This window comes from Stegostoma tigrinum, chromosome 28 (genome assembly GCF_030684315.1).
Source record: "Stegostoma tigrinum isolate sSteTig4 chromosome 28, sSteTig4.hap1, whole genome shotgun sequence".
NCBI lineage: Eukaryota > Metazoa > Chordata > Chondrichthyes > Orectolobiformes > Stegostomatidae > Stegostoma > Stegostoma tigrinum.
The window spans coordinates 38494379-38512607 of NC_081381.1; the positions used below are offsets into that span (position 1 = coordinate 38494379).

At 42.3% G+C, this 18229-nt stretch overlaps 1 protein-coding gene across 9 annotated transcripts in view; it reads left to right on the forward strand.

Annotated features, from left to right (window-relative positions):
* disp3 (dispatched RND transporter family member 3) overlaps positions 1 to 18229 on the forward strand; it is a 443035-nt gene that overhangs the window by 124874 nt on the left and 299932 nt on the right. The window contains exon 1 of one of the 9 annotated variants that reach the window (XM_059638083.1): positions 10598 to 10615. The exons of the other annotated variants lie outside the window; for them this stretch is intronic. The gene's annotated coding sequence lies outside the window, so the exon portion shown is untranslated. Of the gene's footprint in view, positions 1 to 10597; positions 10616 to 18229 lie in introns of those variants that run through there. 9 annotated transcript variants of the gene reach the window in all.

An 18229-nucleotide genomic window follows, 5' to 3' on the forward strand; every position in this document is an offset into this window, starting at 1 on the left:
TGACTGGACAGTGGCTAATGTTGTACCTTTGTTTAAGAAAGGTTGTAAGAGAAGCTAAGAAACTATAGATCTGTGAGCCTGCCGTCTGTTGTGGGCAAATTATTGAAAGTAATTATAAAAGATAATATTTATGGACATTTAGAGATGCAAAAATTGATTAGGGCTAATCAGCATGGTTTTGTTCAAAGAAAATTGTATCTTAGAAACTTGTTTGAGTTCTTTGAAGAAGTTACCAAAAAGATTGATGGCAGAGCAGTAATCTTTGTTTGGATTTTAGTAAAGCCTTTGACAAAGTTCTACATGGTAAACTAATTAGTAAAGTTATGTCACATGCGATTCAGGGTGACCTTGCTAATTCGATTCATAATTGGCTTAACAACTAGAGACAGAAAGTAATGGTGGATTGTTACTTTTCAGACTGGATGCTTGTGACAGTGTTGTTCCACAGAGATCAGTTCTAGGTCCTCTTTTGTTTGTCATTTATATAAGTGACTTAGAATAGAGTGTAGAAGGCATGGTTAGTAAATTTGTGGAGGATACCAACATTGGTGGCATAGTAGAAAGTGAAGAAGGTTTTCTGAGATTACAGAGGGATCTTGATCAAATGGGTCAATGGGCTGAAAATTGGCAGATGGAGTTCAATCTGAATGAATGCAAGGTATTGCATTTTGATATAACAAACAATGGTAGGGCTTATACAATTAATGGTAGGGCCTTGGGTAGTGTTGTAGAACAGAGGGACCCAGGGGTTCAGGTACCTAATTCTTTGAAGTTTGCGTCACATACGGGGTGGTTAAAAAGGCGTTTGGCATGCTTGCCTTCATTACACAGCCCTTATAGTGTAGGAGTCGGGAAGTCATGTTGAGGTTATACAGGATATTGGTGAGATCTCTTCTGGAATACGGTGTCCAGTTCTGGTTGTCTAGTTACAGGAAGGATATTATCAAGCTGGAGAGGATTCAGAAGACATTTGAGGATGTTGCTATGCACGGAAGGTTTGAGTTATAACGAAAGGCTGGACAGGCTGGGACTTTTTCTTACTGGAGCATAGGAGGTTGAGAGCTGACTTGAAGTTTATAAAATAATGAGAGGTATAGATAGGGTTAATGGTATTTGTCTTTTCCCTAAGATGGGATATTCTAAGACTGGGGGGGTGCATTTTTAAAGTGAGAGGAGAGAGATTTGAGTCATAAGAGGCAATTTTTTTTTACAGGTAGGGTGGTTTGCATGTGGAATAAACCTCCTGAGTAAGTGGTGGACGCTGGTACAATTCCAACATTTCAAAGACATCTGGATAGATACCTGAACAGGAAAGGTTATGACGGCTATGGGCCCGGAGCAAGCAGGTGGGACCAATTTAGTTTAGGATTATGTGTGGCGCAGACTAGTTTGACTGAAGGGTCTGTTTTCATGTTTTCTGACTCTATGGCTCTATATAACCCCTTTCTCTCACCCTGATTGCTATTTAACCACCAGACCACGCAATTTACCTGTCCTTAGCTACATCCCAACTAAACACCCTCTCTGTGTTGCTGCTACTGAGTTCTCAATGTGCACTGGACACCCACAGCCTGTCATTACCAGTAGCAGAACATCCTGTACAGGAAAGCAATTAGACAGTTCTAAACATGAGCTTCGATTTATAGCTAATGAAAGTGAAAACAACTGCAAGGTGACAGTATTCTCCTACAGTCCGAATATAGGCTGCACTTTGCCTCACAATGCAAATTAAATGCTGGCGCCATGGCCAACAATGAGTCAACAGTCCATAATTGTCTGCTGCACCCAGTTCTCATACAACTGGTTGTCAGTCAGGTCCCATTTGACTTACAGTGCCTGACATACTTTAGCTCCCTCTGTACAAGGAGACCCTCCTCTTCCTCCCCAATGTCTTTGTCCTCCATTTCAGAAGACTGCTGCTGCTCCGCCAGTTCCTCAGTTTGCATCTGAATCATCTGTTTGCTTGCTCCAGTTATGTAGAACACAGTATTCTAAGATGATGAAGCTCATGCTATCTAAACTATACTGAGGAAATCTCTAGACAAGTCCAAGCAGCAGAAGTGCAATTTCAAAACACTGTCATGTGTGGGACCAAGGCCCTAGTTACAGTAGATGCACCAACTTGTTGAAGGTCTTATGCCAGCTAAATGATTGACACATTACGTCAAAAGGGAGTGCCTGCTGTGGTCTGACCCACTTTCCATTACAGATGCAGAACCATCATTCAAGTTTGCATTGCATTCTAGAGAGTCAATTGTCATGCATATTAGCTTACATGATGTATGATGAAGTGATGTTCCAATCTTCCACAGCATCCTTGGATACACAAGTTTCAAAAGTAGTGAGAGATTATTTTAGCCAGCATTTGCCTCTTGATAAATCATTGCCACAAGCTTCTGCATCATCGACATGCCTCTGTTAGATTTGCAAGCACCAACTGAGTGGTTAAATTCATCTTTGATCAACATTTAAATCTTAAGCATGTTCATTCTGCATGCATTGCAAATCAGTGAAGAAGTGATTGCGAATGAAATATAACCATAGTTTGTAAATAAAATTTCATGTATCTGCATCTTCAGTATACCATCTAGCAGACTTGGATCCTGTGCTTTCATTCATCACACTGACACTGACTCCACCCACCCTGGATGTGCTACCAGCGATTTTCCAGGTTTTCACCACATCTGGAGAACAGCATGTGATGGTGGGGATCGCAGTTCACAGCAGACACCATCAGCACCAAGTTCTTGCTGGTCACTGGGTGCCTCCAAAGTCGCCATGACCCCTTTTTACTTTGCACTACCCTTACTGTCCACTGCTATCTGTCACCCATGAATGTACCCACGAAGTTGAACTTTGTCACCAACTGTTCTCCCTGTTCTTGAACTCTGACATTCCACCTTAATGATGTTCATCCAGGTCCTCTATGCTATGCCTGTGGAGATAATGCTATAGTCAATGTCAGTAACTGTCCCTTGCTTCGCCTACCATGTTGTCCAATGCTGTTCCACCTATCCACCATATACCTTGAGTTTCCTGTTAACATTCTTGTTACCACGCTGACACATGTCTCTGCTTTCACCCTGTAACCAGATGTTCCACTCTTCCCATCAGTATTCCTTCTGCTGCCCTGACAGTCCTTCCACGCAGCCCCTCAGTGCACAATAGTCTGATCCCCTGGAATGTAATTAGTTTAGATCTCTGACTGACTGATGAACAATGATCAGACCATCGACTGCTGTGATTGCAGTTACTCAGTGATGAATGTGATTCCACTGACTAAGTGTGATAACCCTACAGGGCTGACCATAACCCGCTCTCCAGCCTTTAGTTGGACATATCCTTGACTCTACGTGGCCCAAGCAGATGACTGACCATGACGACGTCCCTGGACTCTGTGTAGTTGTGTCCGTGACTGACAGTACCAGGACCACCTGGCAGAAAGTGGCTCCACCCAATTTCTGACATGGCCATTTGGTTGAATAAATGTGCAGCAGATTTTGCCATGCAGACCGATGACACATGCTGTAGATTGTAGATTGATGCAGTCTCTGATGTATGGCAAAATGCCTCTCCTCTACTGGACAGGCCCCTTCTAACATATATTGAAACAGCTTTTTGTGTGCCTGTGCAAAAGAGCACATTAATATGGCAATACTGATAACCTTTGGCTCTGGCTAAGCACCAACTCATCTAACAGATATAGTATGGCATGACAAGATGTGGCACAGATGCTACAAGCATGCAGATAGATGTTAGGCAACCACATGCTAAGAGAGCAAATGAGCAGAACTGAGATGTGACCTGGTCTAACCTGTTGAGGTTGGTTGGCTTGCCAAGCTTGTTTGTTGTTTTGCAGACCTTTCATTACCCTGCTGGGTAACATCATCAGTGCAGATGAAGCGCGCGGTGTGTTTTCCCGCCTGATTTTAAATTCAGGAGTACGTTGAGCTGGTTTGCCTCACTTCTGGTTTTTCTTCGTAGTGGAGTGTATATGGAGTTGAGTTCTATGTGTTTATTTATGACTTTCTTCGTGGAGTACCAGGCTTCTAGGAATTCCCATGCCTGTCTCTGCTTAGCTTGTCCCAGGATTTTGGTATTGTCCCAGTCAAATTGGTGGTCCTCCTTACCCATATGGATTAAGATGATTGGTCGTGTCTTTCTGTAGCTAGTTGGTGGTCATGTACCCTTGTTAGTTTCCTTCCTGTTTGCCTGATGTAGTGTTTCTCACCATCTCTGTAGGGGATCTTATAGGTGACATTGGGCCTATCTATGGCGGGGTGTGGGTCTTTAGTTTGTGTGAGCAGTTGTCGTAGGGTTGATGTAGGCTTGTGTGCCACTCGGATGCCCAGTGGTTGTAGGAATCTTGTGGCTAGTTCTGATGTGTTTCTGAGGTAGGGTAGTGTGATGAGTGTGTCGGGGTGTGTAGAATCTTCCTGATATTGTTTGTGTAGGCATCTTCTGACCCAGTTTTTTGAATATCCGTTATCCTTGAAAACCTGGAAGAGGTACTTTTCCTCATCCTCTTGGCGTAGTTCTGTGTTGCTACAGGGTGTTGTTACCCGTTTAAATAGTGTTCGCATGTAGCTTTGTTTGTGTGTGTTGGGATGGTTACTGTTGATGTTCAGTAGCTGGTCCATGTTTGTGTCTTTTCTGTGTACTTTTGTTGGGAGTACCCCATTTGTCTTGTACTCTGTCATGATGTCCAGGAATGGGAACTGTTTGTTCTTCTCCTCCTCTCTGGTCCAGCCTGTGAGCTGGATGCCTGTCCCTGTGTGTAATGCGACCTTGCAGCATGCTATCGTAGCTAACTGCTGGTGTGCCCTATGGTGCATGTCTCTGTGTCCCAAATGTCCTGCCAGCAGATTGGAGTGGTGGCATGATGGTTACAAGGGATTGGCAAATGTCAGATGCCAGTATCCTTGGGCAAATAGTCCATGCAACTGGTACCCATGGATGAAGCTCCATAATACTGTTTAGTGCTGAGCAACATGAAGGATCTTTGCAGTAAGCAGCAAGCTGAAATCACCAAATTATTTGATTTATATCTTGCAAATTTTTGATGTCTAGCATTTGGTAAGACAGGAATGTGAATATTGATTGAATTAAATGAATTTTGGCATTAGTAAGGCATTTCACAAGATATAATCCCTCTTGCGTCACCGTTTGGCAGATATATAAAAGGTGCAGCTACCTGCTCCTGATATCGAGATAGGCTTCATCGAACTTTTCGTGCAGTCTGCCACAAATATTGCCATAGCCTATGTCTTTCAGGTCCCTGGAAGATTCCATTCAGAGTTCATTGACTAATTGCAAGGATGAGATGACTGTCACAGGGACCAAAGATAAGGTGTGCATGCAGTGAAAATTCCCCTATGATTTGTAATTTTAATAAAAACATCCTTTTGACCTTGCCAAACGAATCCTTGATCCCAATGAATGAGGGGCATCAGGAAAATTCACAGCAGTTAAATGAAATAAATAGTCTGTCTTATAATGGGATTGTTGCCTCACTGAAAAAGGAAGAAAAGCAGAGGTTAGGAAAATGAAGGATAGGTATGGCAAGTTACTTGAACCTTGGATAACCAGAGATGTAATGACCTGGGACATATTAAAAGGAAGCATAGGTAAGGTCTAGGAGGATGGGAACTATGAAGACCTTGAAGTATAAAACAAAAGTAAGAAAGAACTTAAACCAGGAATTGATGGGCTGAAAGGGGTCATGAAAAGTCATTAGCAAGCAGAATTAAGGAGAATCCCCCAAGGGTTTTTATACATATATAAAAACTAAATGGGTAGGCAGGGAGCGAGTTGGCTGACTCGAGCACAAAGAAAGGAATCTATGTGTGGAGCCAGAAGAGGTAGGTGAGGCCCTAAATGAATACTTTGTGTCAGTATTCAACAAAGAGAAGGAATTGGTTGAGAATGATGTCGGGGAAGGGAGAGTTGAGTTTCTAAACCAAGTCACTATTAAAAAGGAGAAGGTGTTGTGCATTTTAAAATTTTTAAGATAGATATGTGTGTGGATCCTGATGGGATCTATTTCAGAATATTGAGTGAGGCAAGAGAACAAATTGCTATAGCATTGACAGAAATCTTTGTATCCTCTTTGGCTGCAAGTGAGGTCCCAAAGATCTGGAGAATAGCCAACATTGGCCTATTGTTTAAGAAGGGTAGCAGGGATAATCTTGGAAATTACAGACCTGTGTGCCTCATGTCGGTGTTAAGAAAATTATTGGAAAAGAATCTCAAGGACAAGATCTAAACACATTTTGAGGCAAATGGACTTATTAGTGACAGAGACAATGGTTTTGTGTGGGGGAGGTTGTGACTAACTAACTTGGTTAAGTTTTTTGTGGAGGTGATGAAGATGATTGCTGAGGGAAAAGTGGTTGATGTTGTCTACATGGACTTCAGTAAAGCCCTTGATAAGGTCTCTCATGGCAAACTGGTGCAAAAGGTGAAGTCACATGGTATCAGTTTTGGCTGGCAAGGTGGATACAGAATTGGCATAGTCATAGGAGATGGAGGGTAGCAGTGGAAGGATGCTTTTCAGAATGGAGGGCTATAACAAGTGCAGCCCACAGGGATCAGTGCTGAGACCTCTGCTGTTTGTGATCTACATAAATGATTTGGTGGAAAACATAGCTGGTCTAATTAGTACATTTGCAAATCATACAAAGATTGGTAGAGTTGCAGATAGTGAGGAGGATTATCAAAATACACAGCATGATGTTGATCACTTGGAGGAGTGGGTAGAAAAATGGCAGCTGCGGTTTAATATGGACAAATGTGAGGTGATGCATTTTGGAAGGTCAAGTACAAGTGGAAATTATACAGGAATGGCAGAACCCTTCGGAGTATTTATATGCAGAGGGATCTGGGTGTGCAAATCTACAGATCACTGAACGCGGCAGTGCAGCTAGATAAGGTAGTAAAAAAGCTTATTGCATGCTTGTCTTCATTGGAAGGGGAATGAGGATAAGGATAGACAAGTTATGCTATAGCTTTATTGAACTTTAAACTTGGAATATTGCATACAGTTCTGGTCAACACACTACAAGAAGGATGTAGATATTTTGGAGAAGGCACAGAAAAAGGTTTACCAGGATGTTGTCTGGTGTGGGGGATTTTAGCTATGGTAAGAGGTTGGATAGCCTGATTTTGTTTTCACGAGAATGCAGGAGGTTGAGGTGTGACCTATAGAAGCTTTTAAGATTGTGAATGGCATGGATAGAGTGGAAAGTATGAGGCATTTTCCCAGGATGGAGTGGTTAGTTACTTGGGGACACTGATTTAAGGTGCGAGGGGCAGGGTAGGGGAAGCCTAAAAGAGATGTGCGAGGCAAGGTTTTCACACAAAGGATGCTGAGTGCCTGTAATGCATTGTCAGAGGAGATGATGGAGCAGACACATTAGTATTCAAGAAGCATCTTGTCAAATACATGAATAAGAAGGGAATAAAGGGATACCAATCCTGTAAGAGAAAGGCAAAACGTGGCAACACAGGCTTGGAGGACAAAAGGACCTGATCCTGTGCTGTATTGTTCTTTGGACAGAGGAAAAAGTAATTGAGGATTTAAGAGATAATGGGAACTGCGGATGCTGGAGAATCCGAGATAACAAAGTGTGGAGCTGGATGATCACAGCAGGCCAAGCAGCATCTTAGGAGCACAAAAGCTGACGTTTCGGGACGAAGGGTCTAGGCCCGAAACGTCAGCTTTTGTGCTCCTAAGATGCTGCTTGGCCTGCTGTGATCATCCAGCTCCATACTTTGTTATTTGAGGATTTAAATTGGCTTTACAATTAGGAACATTTAAAATTGTTTGTTCCTGATGAACATCAAGTACTGCACTTTGGTGGAGAAAAATGTACAGCAGGTGAATGAGAGAATTAATAAAATACAACATTGACCTGAGAGTAAAAATAACATTATCAATTTCAAAATCCAAAGAAAATAACAAAACAATTACACTTTTAACAAAATGGTGAAGTGTATAATCACACTAGCTGAGGAATGAAAGAGTGACTTAAGTAGCAACTGCAATGACCTCAGAATCCCACAAATGACATTATAGCCAATGGACTTTTCTTTTCTCTCTGGTAATGTCACTTTAGAAAAAAGAGGCAGCCAGTTTGCATACCACAAAGTCCGAAAAACAACAGTGAGGTAAGGACCAGACAGTACATTTTAGTGACATTAAGGGATAGATTATTTGGCAATTTTTATGCTGAATTTAAGAACCCAACAGAAACAAAAATCATTCAGGGCAGAGGAAGGGAGCAATAGCACACTTAAATGAGAGTGATTGTGAGAATTGCTCAGTATATCACTCGACTTCAAAGGGATCTCAAGCTGTACATCATTAAAAATGTACAGACAATGTGATCAGTAGATGATGGAAATTAAATTAAGGAATACTGATGGATATAGGATATTACTGAAAAGAACATTTAAAATAGATATTAGTTTTTTATAATTAATCCATATGAAACGTTTGGAGTAATGTTCTGAGGAGGGTTGGGGGTACAAAACACTGAGCATTTCAGATTGCTGATAATTGTTGTAGTGTGAGCATGAGTTGCAATGAAGGTTTTTTTTTGTCCCTCACTTTTATTCAGTTTTTAGAGATTCACCATTTGAAGTAATGTGTTTTAAAGTACTTTTAATTAACTGGTTTAAATTTCATTCCTCTTGCCTCTTTCAGTTGACAACATTTCTGTGAGATTCAAACCCTCCACCTTTGAGATTTCAAGATCTTCAAAAAACTATTATTCTGTCCTTCCTACTTCATTTAGTTTCCTAGTAATCTATACACCCCTTCCAGTAGAGCAAATATTTGCTCATTTAGGGGGCCGTAGATATCAAGAACACAATGATCAAAAAATTCTAAATGTTCAAAACTCCAGCTGTGCATTCTTTCTTATCCATTATTTTTGAGAGGCTTGCACCAATACTGCTATACTTGATCTTTTGGACCAACATAATATTGATTGTTGTTTTAAAATGCGATTGCTTAGTGAGTGTTTGCATACTCTTGTGTGTGTAATTTTTTTTGAGAAGTATCTAGACAGACTGTGGACTGGGCCGCCCTATTTTACTATAACGTTTAAATCAGACAATTGTCATAATTTTACTGATGATAGTTCCTCATAACAACCAAACTTAATGCAGACTAATAGTCATAAAAACTGTAAAACTATAGGTGCAAGAACTTTCAAAACAAAAATGAATTAAAAATTCATTGCATGAATGTTTTTAACTGAAGTTAAAAATGTTGCAATTGAATTATATACACAAATTTGAGTCAGGAATTATGAAATGGTAAAGGACAACTCATCTGCACATTTGAGGCATGATCAATTTCTAAAATTATTTTATGCCTCAGGAATCCCAAATCATCTATGCAACTGTATTTAAAAATACATGCTCTCTCATTAGAGCAAAAGGCCCGCTTGTAGATTAACCTGCGGGTCACCACAGCTCAGGCAAGGGAAGAGGTTGTGAAGGAAATTTCTTCATGGTAACCTTAGCCAGTGCGAGAATTGAACCAATGCCGCTAGCATCACTCTACACTTCAAACTAGCCATCCGTGCAAATGACCTAACTAACCTTTGCCACTGTATTAGGCGTGGAGTAAAGATAATTCATTCTAGTCAACATCATGACTAATAATCTTGATCCCAAACTTTACTATACTCATATCCCTCTGATTTGAAACCCATCCACCCCACCTGCTGAACCTGATTTCCCCAGCCCTCTCCAACCTTAACTAAACACTTATCTGATGCTTAAACGCTGGCACTCTAACTGGCACCCTACCATTTCCCCAGCTGGCATGCTACCCAGCTGACCACCTAGTCCCCACCCCAGCTTACATCCTAATTAGCTGGCCCCCTACCCATGTGGCACCCTCCCATCACACTTATTTCGATGCTTTCTACTTCACTTATCAGGTTATTACATAAGTCTGTAACAGGTGAGACTTAAACTTGGCCCTCCTGGTTCAGAGATAGACACTCACTGCACCACAACAACCCCCACCCTTATCTTATGTACCTAACCTTTGACAATACTCTCAAGTGGCTGTCAGAATCTCAGTGAGATTATGTTTCAAAACACAACAGTCGGTGCAGTGAAAAGGGAGCATGGCTTCCCTTCCTCTGACATTTTTATGCTGTGAAAGAACTTTCAGAATGAAATTTGGCCTCTGTATTTCTGAAGGAGACCCGAATAGAATCTCTTCTCAAAAATATAGAGCTCTTTTTTTTGGAAACCTGGCCAAAATTGTTTCAAATTCCTCTTCACCGATATCAAGAGCCTTAAAACTGTGATAGAAATAATTTAATTCTCAACAAGAAGTTTGATCATGTTGAATTTTGCCCACTGGCTATGACTTTTCACTAAGTGTTCTGAGATAATTTTGTGATTGCAGTAGGAAATATTTGTGATGATATAAAGAAAAGGCCAGAGCGTCAACGCTAACTGAGCAACAGCTGTGTCGTTGGTGATATCCGTACCTTCGATGCCCAACAGGAGCCCCACTGAAAACAGAAAATTACATCCTCTGTTTAAATTCAAATCACTGTTGTCAGAGGCGAACTTTATCTTGAAGGTAGAGATTGATTTATCATTATATATTACCAATCACAACCAAGATGAACTGATCAATTTTTAAAGCTTTTCAGAGCATAGATTAATCAATGAGTTTATTGATAACAACAATCTGTGCTGTTTGAGAACAGCTGTTGTAATATATTGTGATTAACAGGTGTTAACTTTGTAAATGAGGTGTTATTCTAGTTTAGGCATACACACAGATGTCTGTAGTAGAAGACAACTGAAAATTTATCCAGAGTCAAGAGCCCAATGATTATAAATCCTAATAGATAATAATATGCCTCATTATTGCTCTGCATATTTCCTTCCATGTATTTATTATTTTCTTTGTTTTGAAGAGGAATTTCCTAACAATTTCCACTGACAATTAAATCTGCACTTTATTGAGCTACTGCTGCATTATCAGTTGAAGGATTCCAATTTTTTTGTGCACATGAGATTCTATATCTCCTTATGAGGCTAATGTCCAATTCAATTAGTTACACATGTGCTAAGTCAGTTATTTCAAACCGTTGCTTAAAATGAAAATCTCGAATTCCTGGCAGACAGATCCTCCCCTAAAAAGTTTCCAAACTGCCTGCAAGAATGTACCTGCATGTAAAAAGTCACCCTGGGCACAAAAGGGAAGAAAACAGTCACCAGTGGGCCAATTAGAAACAAAAATGGGACAGAAACAGCCTGTGATTGGAGGAGCAGCAAGCAGGTATGAAAGTCAGTGTTGGCATTGAGGGTGTTGCTGGGGAAGGACCTTTTGCCAGGAGCCGGCAGCATGGAGGGATAGGATTCTGGGAATTGCCTTTGACCAATCTAGGAAAGTTGAGCACTGTGCCAGGAGCAAATATCTGAAGGGTGAGGGTGAGCTTTCAGCAGTGTAGGGGATGGGAGCTGTGTGTAAGCACCAAGAACTACAATTAACTGGGATATGGAGCCTTTTCCTAAGGTAGGTAGGGCCTTTTGTGGTTTCAGGAGTTCTGTCTGTTGAGTTCAAAGAAGGCTATTATCCAGTGAATGGCAGGGTTGTGAGGTGGAAACTTTCACAGGAGGTGATGGGGTAAAATACGGTGGTCACAAGAGAGAGTTGGAGGAAGGTGCAAGATGATTGGGTGGCAGAAGGAGACTATAAGAGTTGTGAGAGGGGGTGATAAAAGCTGCAAAAATTGTTGGGGAGGAAGAAGAAGGCAGCAACAGGTATGAATGTAGAGAAAGAAGTTGCAGGAGGATGAGTGGGAGTGGGGGGTGGAAGAGGTATGAACGATAGTAGGAGGCTGCAAAAGATATGAATGGTAGATGGAAGTTTCAACAGGTGTGAAGGGTGGGCTGAGTGAATGAAGGGGCTACACGTGAAATATCGGAGGAGAAGGACGCTACAAGAATGGTGTACAGAATCGGGAGGTTGCAAAGATAGGAATGAGGAGAGTCTGTAAGGGAAACAGACAGAGTTTTAGACCTGTCGAAAAAAAGTCCTCCTCAAACTGAGAGCCATGAAAACTTCAAGTCACTGTGGTAATGAACTCCTCACAAGAGTGTAGAATATTTAACTTATAAGTTAGTATACTTAAAAAAAAGTCTTGTTGGTTCCTACAATAATGAACACTTACAATTTTAAATTTAAGTTTGAAATTGCGATCCAGATGCTGTAAATAACCTTACAGCTGCCTGGATAAAATGTTTCCGGAGAGACCACTCTCTCCGTGACTCCCTTGTTCGCTCCACACTGCCCTCCAACCCCACCACACCCGGCACCTTCCCCTGCAACCGCAGGAAATGCTACACTTGTCCCCACACCTCCTCCCTCACCCCCATCCCAGGCCCCAAGATGACATTCCACATTAAGCAGAGGTTCACCTGCACATCTGCCAATGTGGTATACTGCATCCACCGCCGCCTCTTGCTCCCCAGAGGAGCTCGAACAGTTCATCCACTTCACCAACACCTTCCACCCCAACCTTCAGTTCACCTGGGCCATCTCCAGCACATCCCTCACCTTCCTGGACCTCTCAGTCTCCATCTCAGGCAACCAGCTTGTAACTGATGTCCATTTCAAGCCCACCGACTCCCACAGCTACCTAGAATACACCTCCTCCCACCCACCCTCCTGCAAAAATTCCATCCCCTATTCCCAATTCCTCCGCCTCCGCCGCATCTGCTCCCACGATAAGACATTCCACTCCCGCACATCCCAGATGTCCAAGTTCTTTAAGGACCGCAACTTCCCCCCCACGGTGATTGAGAACGCCCTTGACCGCGTCTCCCGCATTTCCCGCGACACATCCCTCACACCCCGCCCCCGCCACAACCGCCCCAAGAGGATCCCCCTCGTTCTCACACACCACCCTACCAACCTCCGGATACAACGCATTATCCTCCGACACTTCCGCCATTTACAATCCGACCCCACCACCCAAGACATTTTTCCATCCCCACCCCTGTCTGCTTTCCGGAGAGACCACTCTCTCCGTGACTCCCTTGTTCGCTCCACACTGCCCTCCAACCCCACCACACCCGGCACCTTCCCCTGCAACCGCAGGAAATGCTACACTTGTCCCCACACCTCCTCCCTCACCCCCATCCCAGGCCCCAAGATGACATTCCACATTAAGCAGAGGTTCACCTGCACATCTGCCAATGTGGTATACTGCATCCACTGTACCCGGTGCGGCTTTCTCTACATTGGGGAAACCAAGCGGAGGCTTGGGGACCGCTTTGCAGAACACCTCCGCTCAGTTCGCAACAAACAACTGCACCTCCCAGTCGCAAACCATTTCCACTCCCCCTCCCATTCTCTTGATGACATGTCCATCATGGGCCTCCTGCACTGCCACAATGATGCCACCCGAAGGTTGCAGGAACAGCAACTCATATTCCGCCTGGGAACCCTGCAGCCATATGGTATCAATGTGGACTTCACCAGTTTCAAAATCTCCCCCTCCCCCACTGCATCCCTAAACCAGCCCAGTTCATCCCCTCCCCCCACTGCACCACACAACCAGCCCAGCTCTTCCCCCCCACCCACTACATCCCAAAACCAGTCCAACCTGTCTGTGCCTCCCTAACCGGTTCTTCCTCTCACCCATCCCTTCCTCCCACCCCAAGCCGCACCCCCAGCTACCTACTAACCTCATCCCACCTCCTTGACCTGTCCGTCTTCCCTGGACTGACCTATCCCCTCCCTACCTCCCCACCCACACCTTCTCCACCTATCTTCTTTACTCTCCATCTTCGGTCCGCCTCCCCCTCTCTCCCTATTTATTCCAGTTCCCTCCCCCCATCCCCCTCTCTGATGAAGGGTCTAGGCCCGAAACGTCAGCTTTTGTGCTCCTGAGATGCTGCTTGGCCTGCTGTGTTCATCCAGCCTCACATTTTATTATCTTGGATAAAATGTTTCAGCTTTTTTGCACGTGCAGAGAAATGTATAAATTGTCAACTCATCGGTCTACAGAAGATGTCTTTTGGGTGATGTCTTTTCATATGTAAAAGTACTTTTGTGTCTTTTGAGAAAAAGACTTTAATTAAGCAATGCCTGTTATCTTGTACAACTTCAAATACTTCAGTATATAGGAAGTTGATGCTTCCCTTATGGGTGTTATGTGTGTATATTTAATAGAGAATTAATAAATATTAAGTATATTTTTGCACGTAATTTCAAATACCTCTTATGCAGAAGGTATTGTTACTACTTAAAAGCAATACCTAAAAAATTTAGACAGTAGGAATGAAGATATATCTCTTGATAATCAAGAAATGGCCCTTAAGTAAGGGCATGCTGATTGCACTGTCCTTCAGCAGAATGAGATGAATGCTGAGTGAGTAAAGTGTTGCGTTGGGATCCTCGCTGTTTTTTCATTTTTTTAATTCTTTATTCAATTTTGGTTTGGAACTGTGAACTGTGAGCTGAAAATGACCTTTCAGCTGTGAGCAGCAGTTTGTGTTTGAAAAAAAAGGGACAAACAAACTAAATACAAACTAAAAGAATTGTGGATGCTGTAAATCAGGAACACAAAGTTGCTGGAAAAGCTCAGCAGGTCTGGTAGCATCTGTGAAATAGAAAACAGAGTTAACGTTTCAGATCCAGTGAACATTCCTCAGAACTGATGCTAGCTGGGAAAACATCAATTTATATGCAGAAAATAGGAAGATGGTTTGGGTAGGGACTAAATCTTAGGTTAGAGCCCAAAGAGAGAGAAAGACAGTTGGACAGACAAAGGAGTTGCTAACGATCAGGCTGGGAGGGTGAATAGTTGTTAATAGGGACTGTCAGTGACTAACAATGTGTGTAATGGCAGGCTATATGGTAATAAGGCCTGGTATGTGGGGAAGGGGGCTGGATCATGGAAGAGTTTAGGCCCTAAAATTATTGAACTCACTTATTGAGTCCAGAGGGCTGTAGGGTCCCCAAGCGGAAAATGAGGTGTTGTTCCTCCAGCTTGCGTTGGGCTTCACTCGAACACTGCAGCAAGCCAGAGACAGAGATGTTGGCCGGGGAGCAGCGTGGTGTGTTGAATTGGCAGGCAACAGGTAGTTCAGGGTCTTTTTTGCAAGCAGAACATAGATGTTCTGCGAAGCGGTTGCCAAGTCTACACTTCGTTTCCCCAGTGTAGAGGAGACCACATTGTGAGCAGCCAATGCAGTAGACTAGATTCTGGGAAGTGCAGGTGAAGTGTTGCAGGGGAACCATGTGCTGTGTGGGAGGGAAGAGAACATAAGAACTAGGAGCAGCAGTAGGCCGTCTGGCCCTTAGAGCCTGCTCCGCCATTCAATAAGATCATGCTTGATCTTAAAGGAGTAAGGATGGAAGTGCAGGAGATGGGTCAGACCTGGGTTGGACAAACAAGTTGTTGTTTACTTGGGCCTAGGACTGAAAATTAATTACAGATTGGTTCTTGATTAAAATGCTCCAAAGACACTTTGACACCAGGGAGAGCAGTATGTCTAACCATAAAGCAGATGGTTAGCCATTAGTGGTGTCAGTAGCAGGGAATTAGTGCTGTCAAGTCTGGGAGAGAACATCACAGGTCAAGCAGAGGGAGGGGTGAGAGAGTTTAAATACTTTTTGAAGATAGTGGGAATGGCCAATGCTGGAGTTTGAGATAACAAGGTGTGGAGCTGGAGGAACACAGTAGGCCAGGCAGCATCAGAGGAGCAGGAAAGCTGATGTTTTGGGAAAGTTCCACACCCGAAACATCAGCTTTAGAAGGGTCCCGACCTGAAATGTAAACTTTTTTTGGACTGTGTTTTTGAGACAAGGAGTTTGGTTACTGATGCTCCAGCATGAAGATTTGAAATCTCCGTACATAACCTGCAGTAGGTTATTAACTGGCATTGGAAATTAGAGAATAGCAAATAAGGTATAAGCATTGCTGCAACTTTCTCAGATGAACTGAAAATGTGGCCGTGATTGACATCTTCAGAAAATCAACTACAAAAAACTTCATGCAACACATCCTGAAAACCGCCAACGTAATCCAGCCAGATCTGTTTTTTTGTTAAACCCTTTAACCATGTGTTTGTTTGTCTCTGACTTTTGTGTCAGTTGGACCAAAAACAAAATGTTATTGCATGTAAATTGTTAGACATTAATGAGATTTCTATGTTTAATTGTGTTCTGCTGAAGTTACTGCATTATTAATAAATATTTAAGTCTTTTGTTTAAGCTACAAACCTAGTGTCTAGATTTGAGTATTCAGATATGGTATTGGTCATTCAAAAAGCCTGGTTAGGAATCATTGGGATCAATTTTGAGGGTCTTTGAAGGTTTTAACTTTATTATGTTGTAAATACCGAGGTAGGAAGGCTAATTTGATTTGGCTGTCTGCCTCCATGTCATAACAGTTGGAAATTTAGTTCAAAGTGGGAATTTTGTATAAGGAGGTACACAGTGCTTTAACTAAGCTTTACTGCAATAAGTAAACTTTCCAGAGTGAGATATGTGTGGGAGAGGATAAAGGGCATAGATTGAGAGGCTTATCTGCAGTAAAATCACTAATGGATTGTCATCATAAATCATGACATGTTGTGAGTGCAGGGAAAGAAACCAATTAGTGAGTGGGATTGATGAATATTTATAGCCTTTGAAGTAAAAGTAAGGTTTTCAGTTTGTGTTTGGGCCTCCAGCGATGGTCGCCATCATGTCAGATATCAGCCTCCAGCTAATTAGGTTCACTATACTTGATTTCAAGAAACAGTTCGAAGCACTGGATACTGCAAAATCTATGCGCTCTGACAACATTTCACTAATACCACTAATAACTTGTGTGCTAGAACTTGCCATGCCCCTAGTCAAGTACTTCCAGTACATTAAAACACTGACATCAACAGTATGGAAAATTGCCTAGATATGTCCAGTACACAAAAAGCAGGATAAATTCAGCCCAGCCAGTTATGGCATTCCTTAATCTACCCTCAACCATCAGTAAAGTGGTAGAAGATGTCATTATCAGTGCTATCCAGCAGCAGTAGTTCAGTAATACCATGCTCAGTGACGCCTAGTTTAGGTTCTACAAGACCATTAAGCTCCTGACCTCATTACAGCCTCGGTTCAAACATGGAGAAAAGAGCTGAATTCCAGAAGGTAAGTGAGTGTGACAGCCCTCGACATCAAGACCACATTCAAACAAGTGTGGCATAAAGGAGCCCTAGCAAAACTGGAATCAATGGGTAGTAGAGGGCAAGCTGTCCCATTAGTTGGAGGCACACCTGGCACATAGGAAGATGACCATGCTTGTTGGAGGTCGGTCATTTCAGCTCACCAATCAGTCACCATCCTGACTTGGAAATATATCTCTGTTCCTTCACTGTCACTGGATCAAATCCTGGAATTCCCTTTCTAAGAGCATAGTGGGTTAATGTACAGCATTTGGACTGTAGCAGTTCAAAAAGGCAGCTCATCAGCACCTTCTCAAGGGCAACTAGGACCAGCCATTAAATACTGACCAGCCATTGACGCCCACGTTTCACAAGTGAATTTTTAAAAAAAGCTAATAGTTCTAAAGACCGATTATGTCCCCTGGACCCAATGTGACACATCCTAAGGTATTAAACAAAGTGACTTCAGAAGTACCAGTGGATGCATCTTAATACTTTTATTTGAGAAAAGGAAGAAGGCAGAAAGCAGGTAACTATAGCCAGTTTCCTTCAAGGTCTGTTATTAGGAAAATGTTAGAGTTCTATAAGAAAGGAGTTAGTATTAGAGCATTAGTAAATACATAATACGATCAAGCAAAGTCAGCATGGGTTCATGAAGGGGAATTGATGCCTGACAAATTTATTAGAATTCTTTGAGAAGGCAAAAAGCAGAACAGATAAAGGTACCACATGTTAAGCTATTTAATAAACGAGAGCTCATGTTTTTGATAGATTATACAATGGATAGAAGATTGGTTTTTAATAGAAAACAGAGATTTGGGATGGGTGGTCATTGGATGATGAAAGTGAATGTATTATAACCAAATTTTCAAATGACACCAAAATAGGGAGGTGAGCAAGTGGTTAGAATAACTTAGAATCTGCACAGAGATATAGCTAGGTTAAGCAAGTGGCCAAAAACATAGCAGATGGAATATATTGTTGGCAAAATGTGAGATTATGCCCTTTGGCAGGAATACTAGAGGAG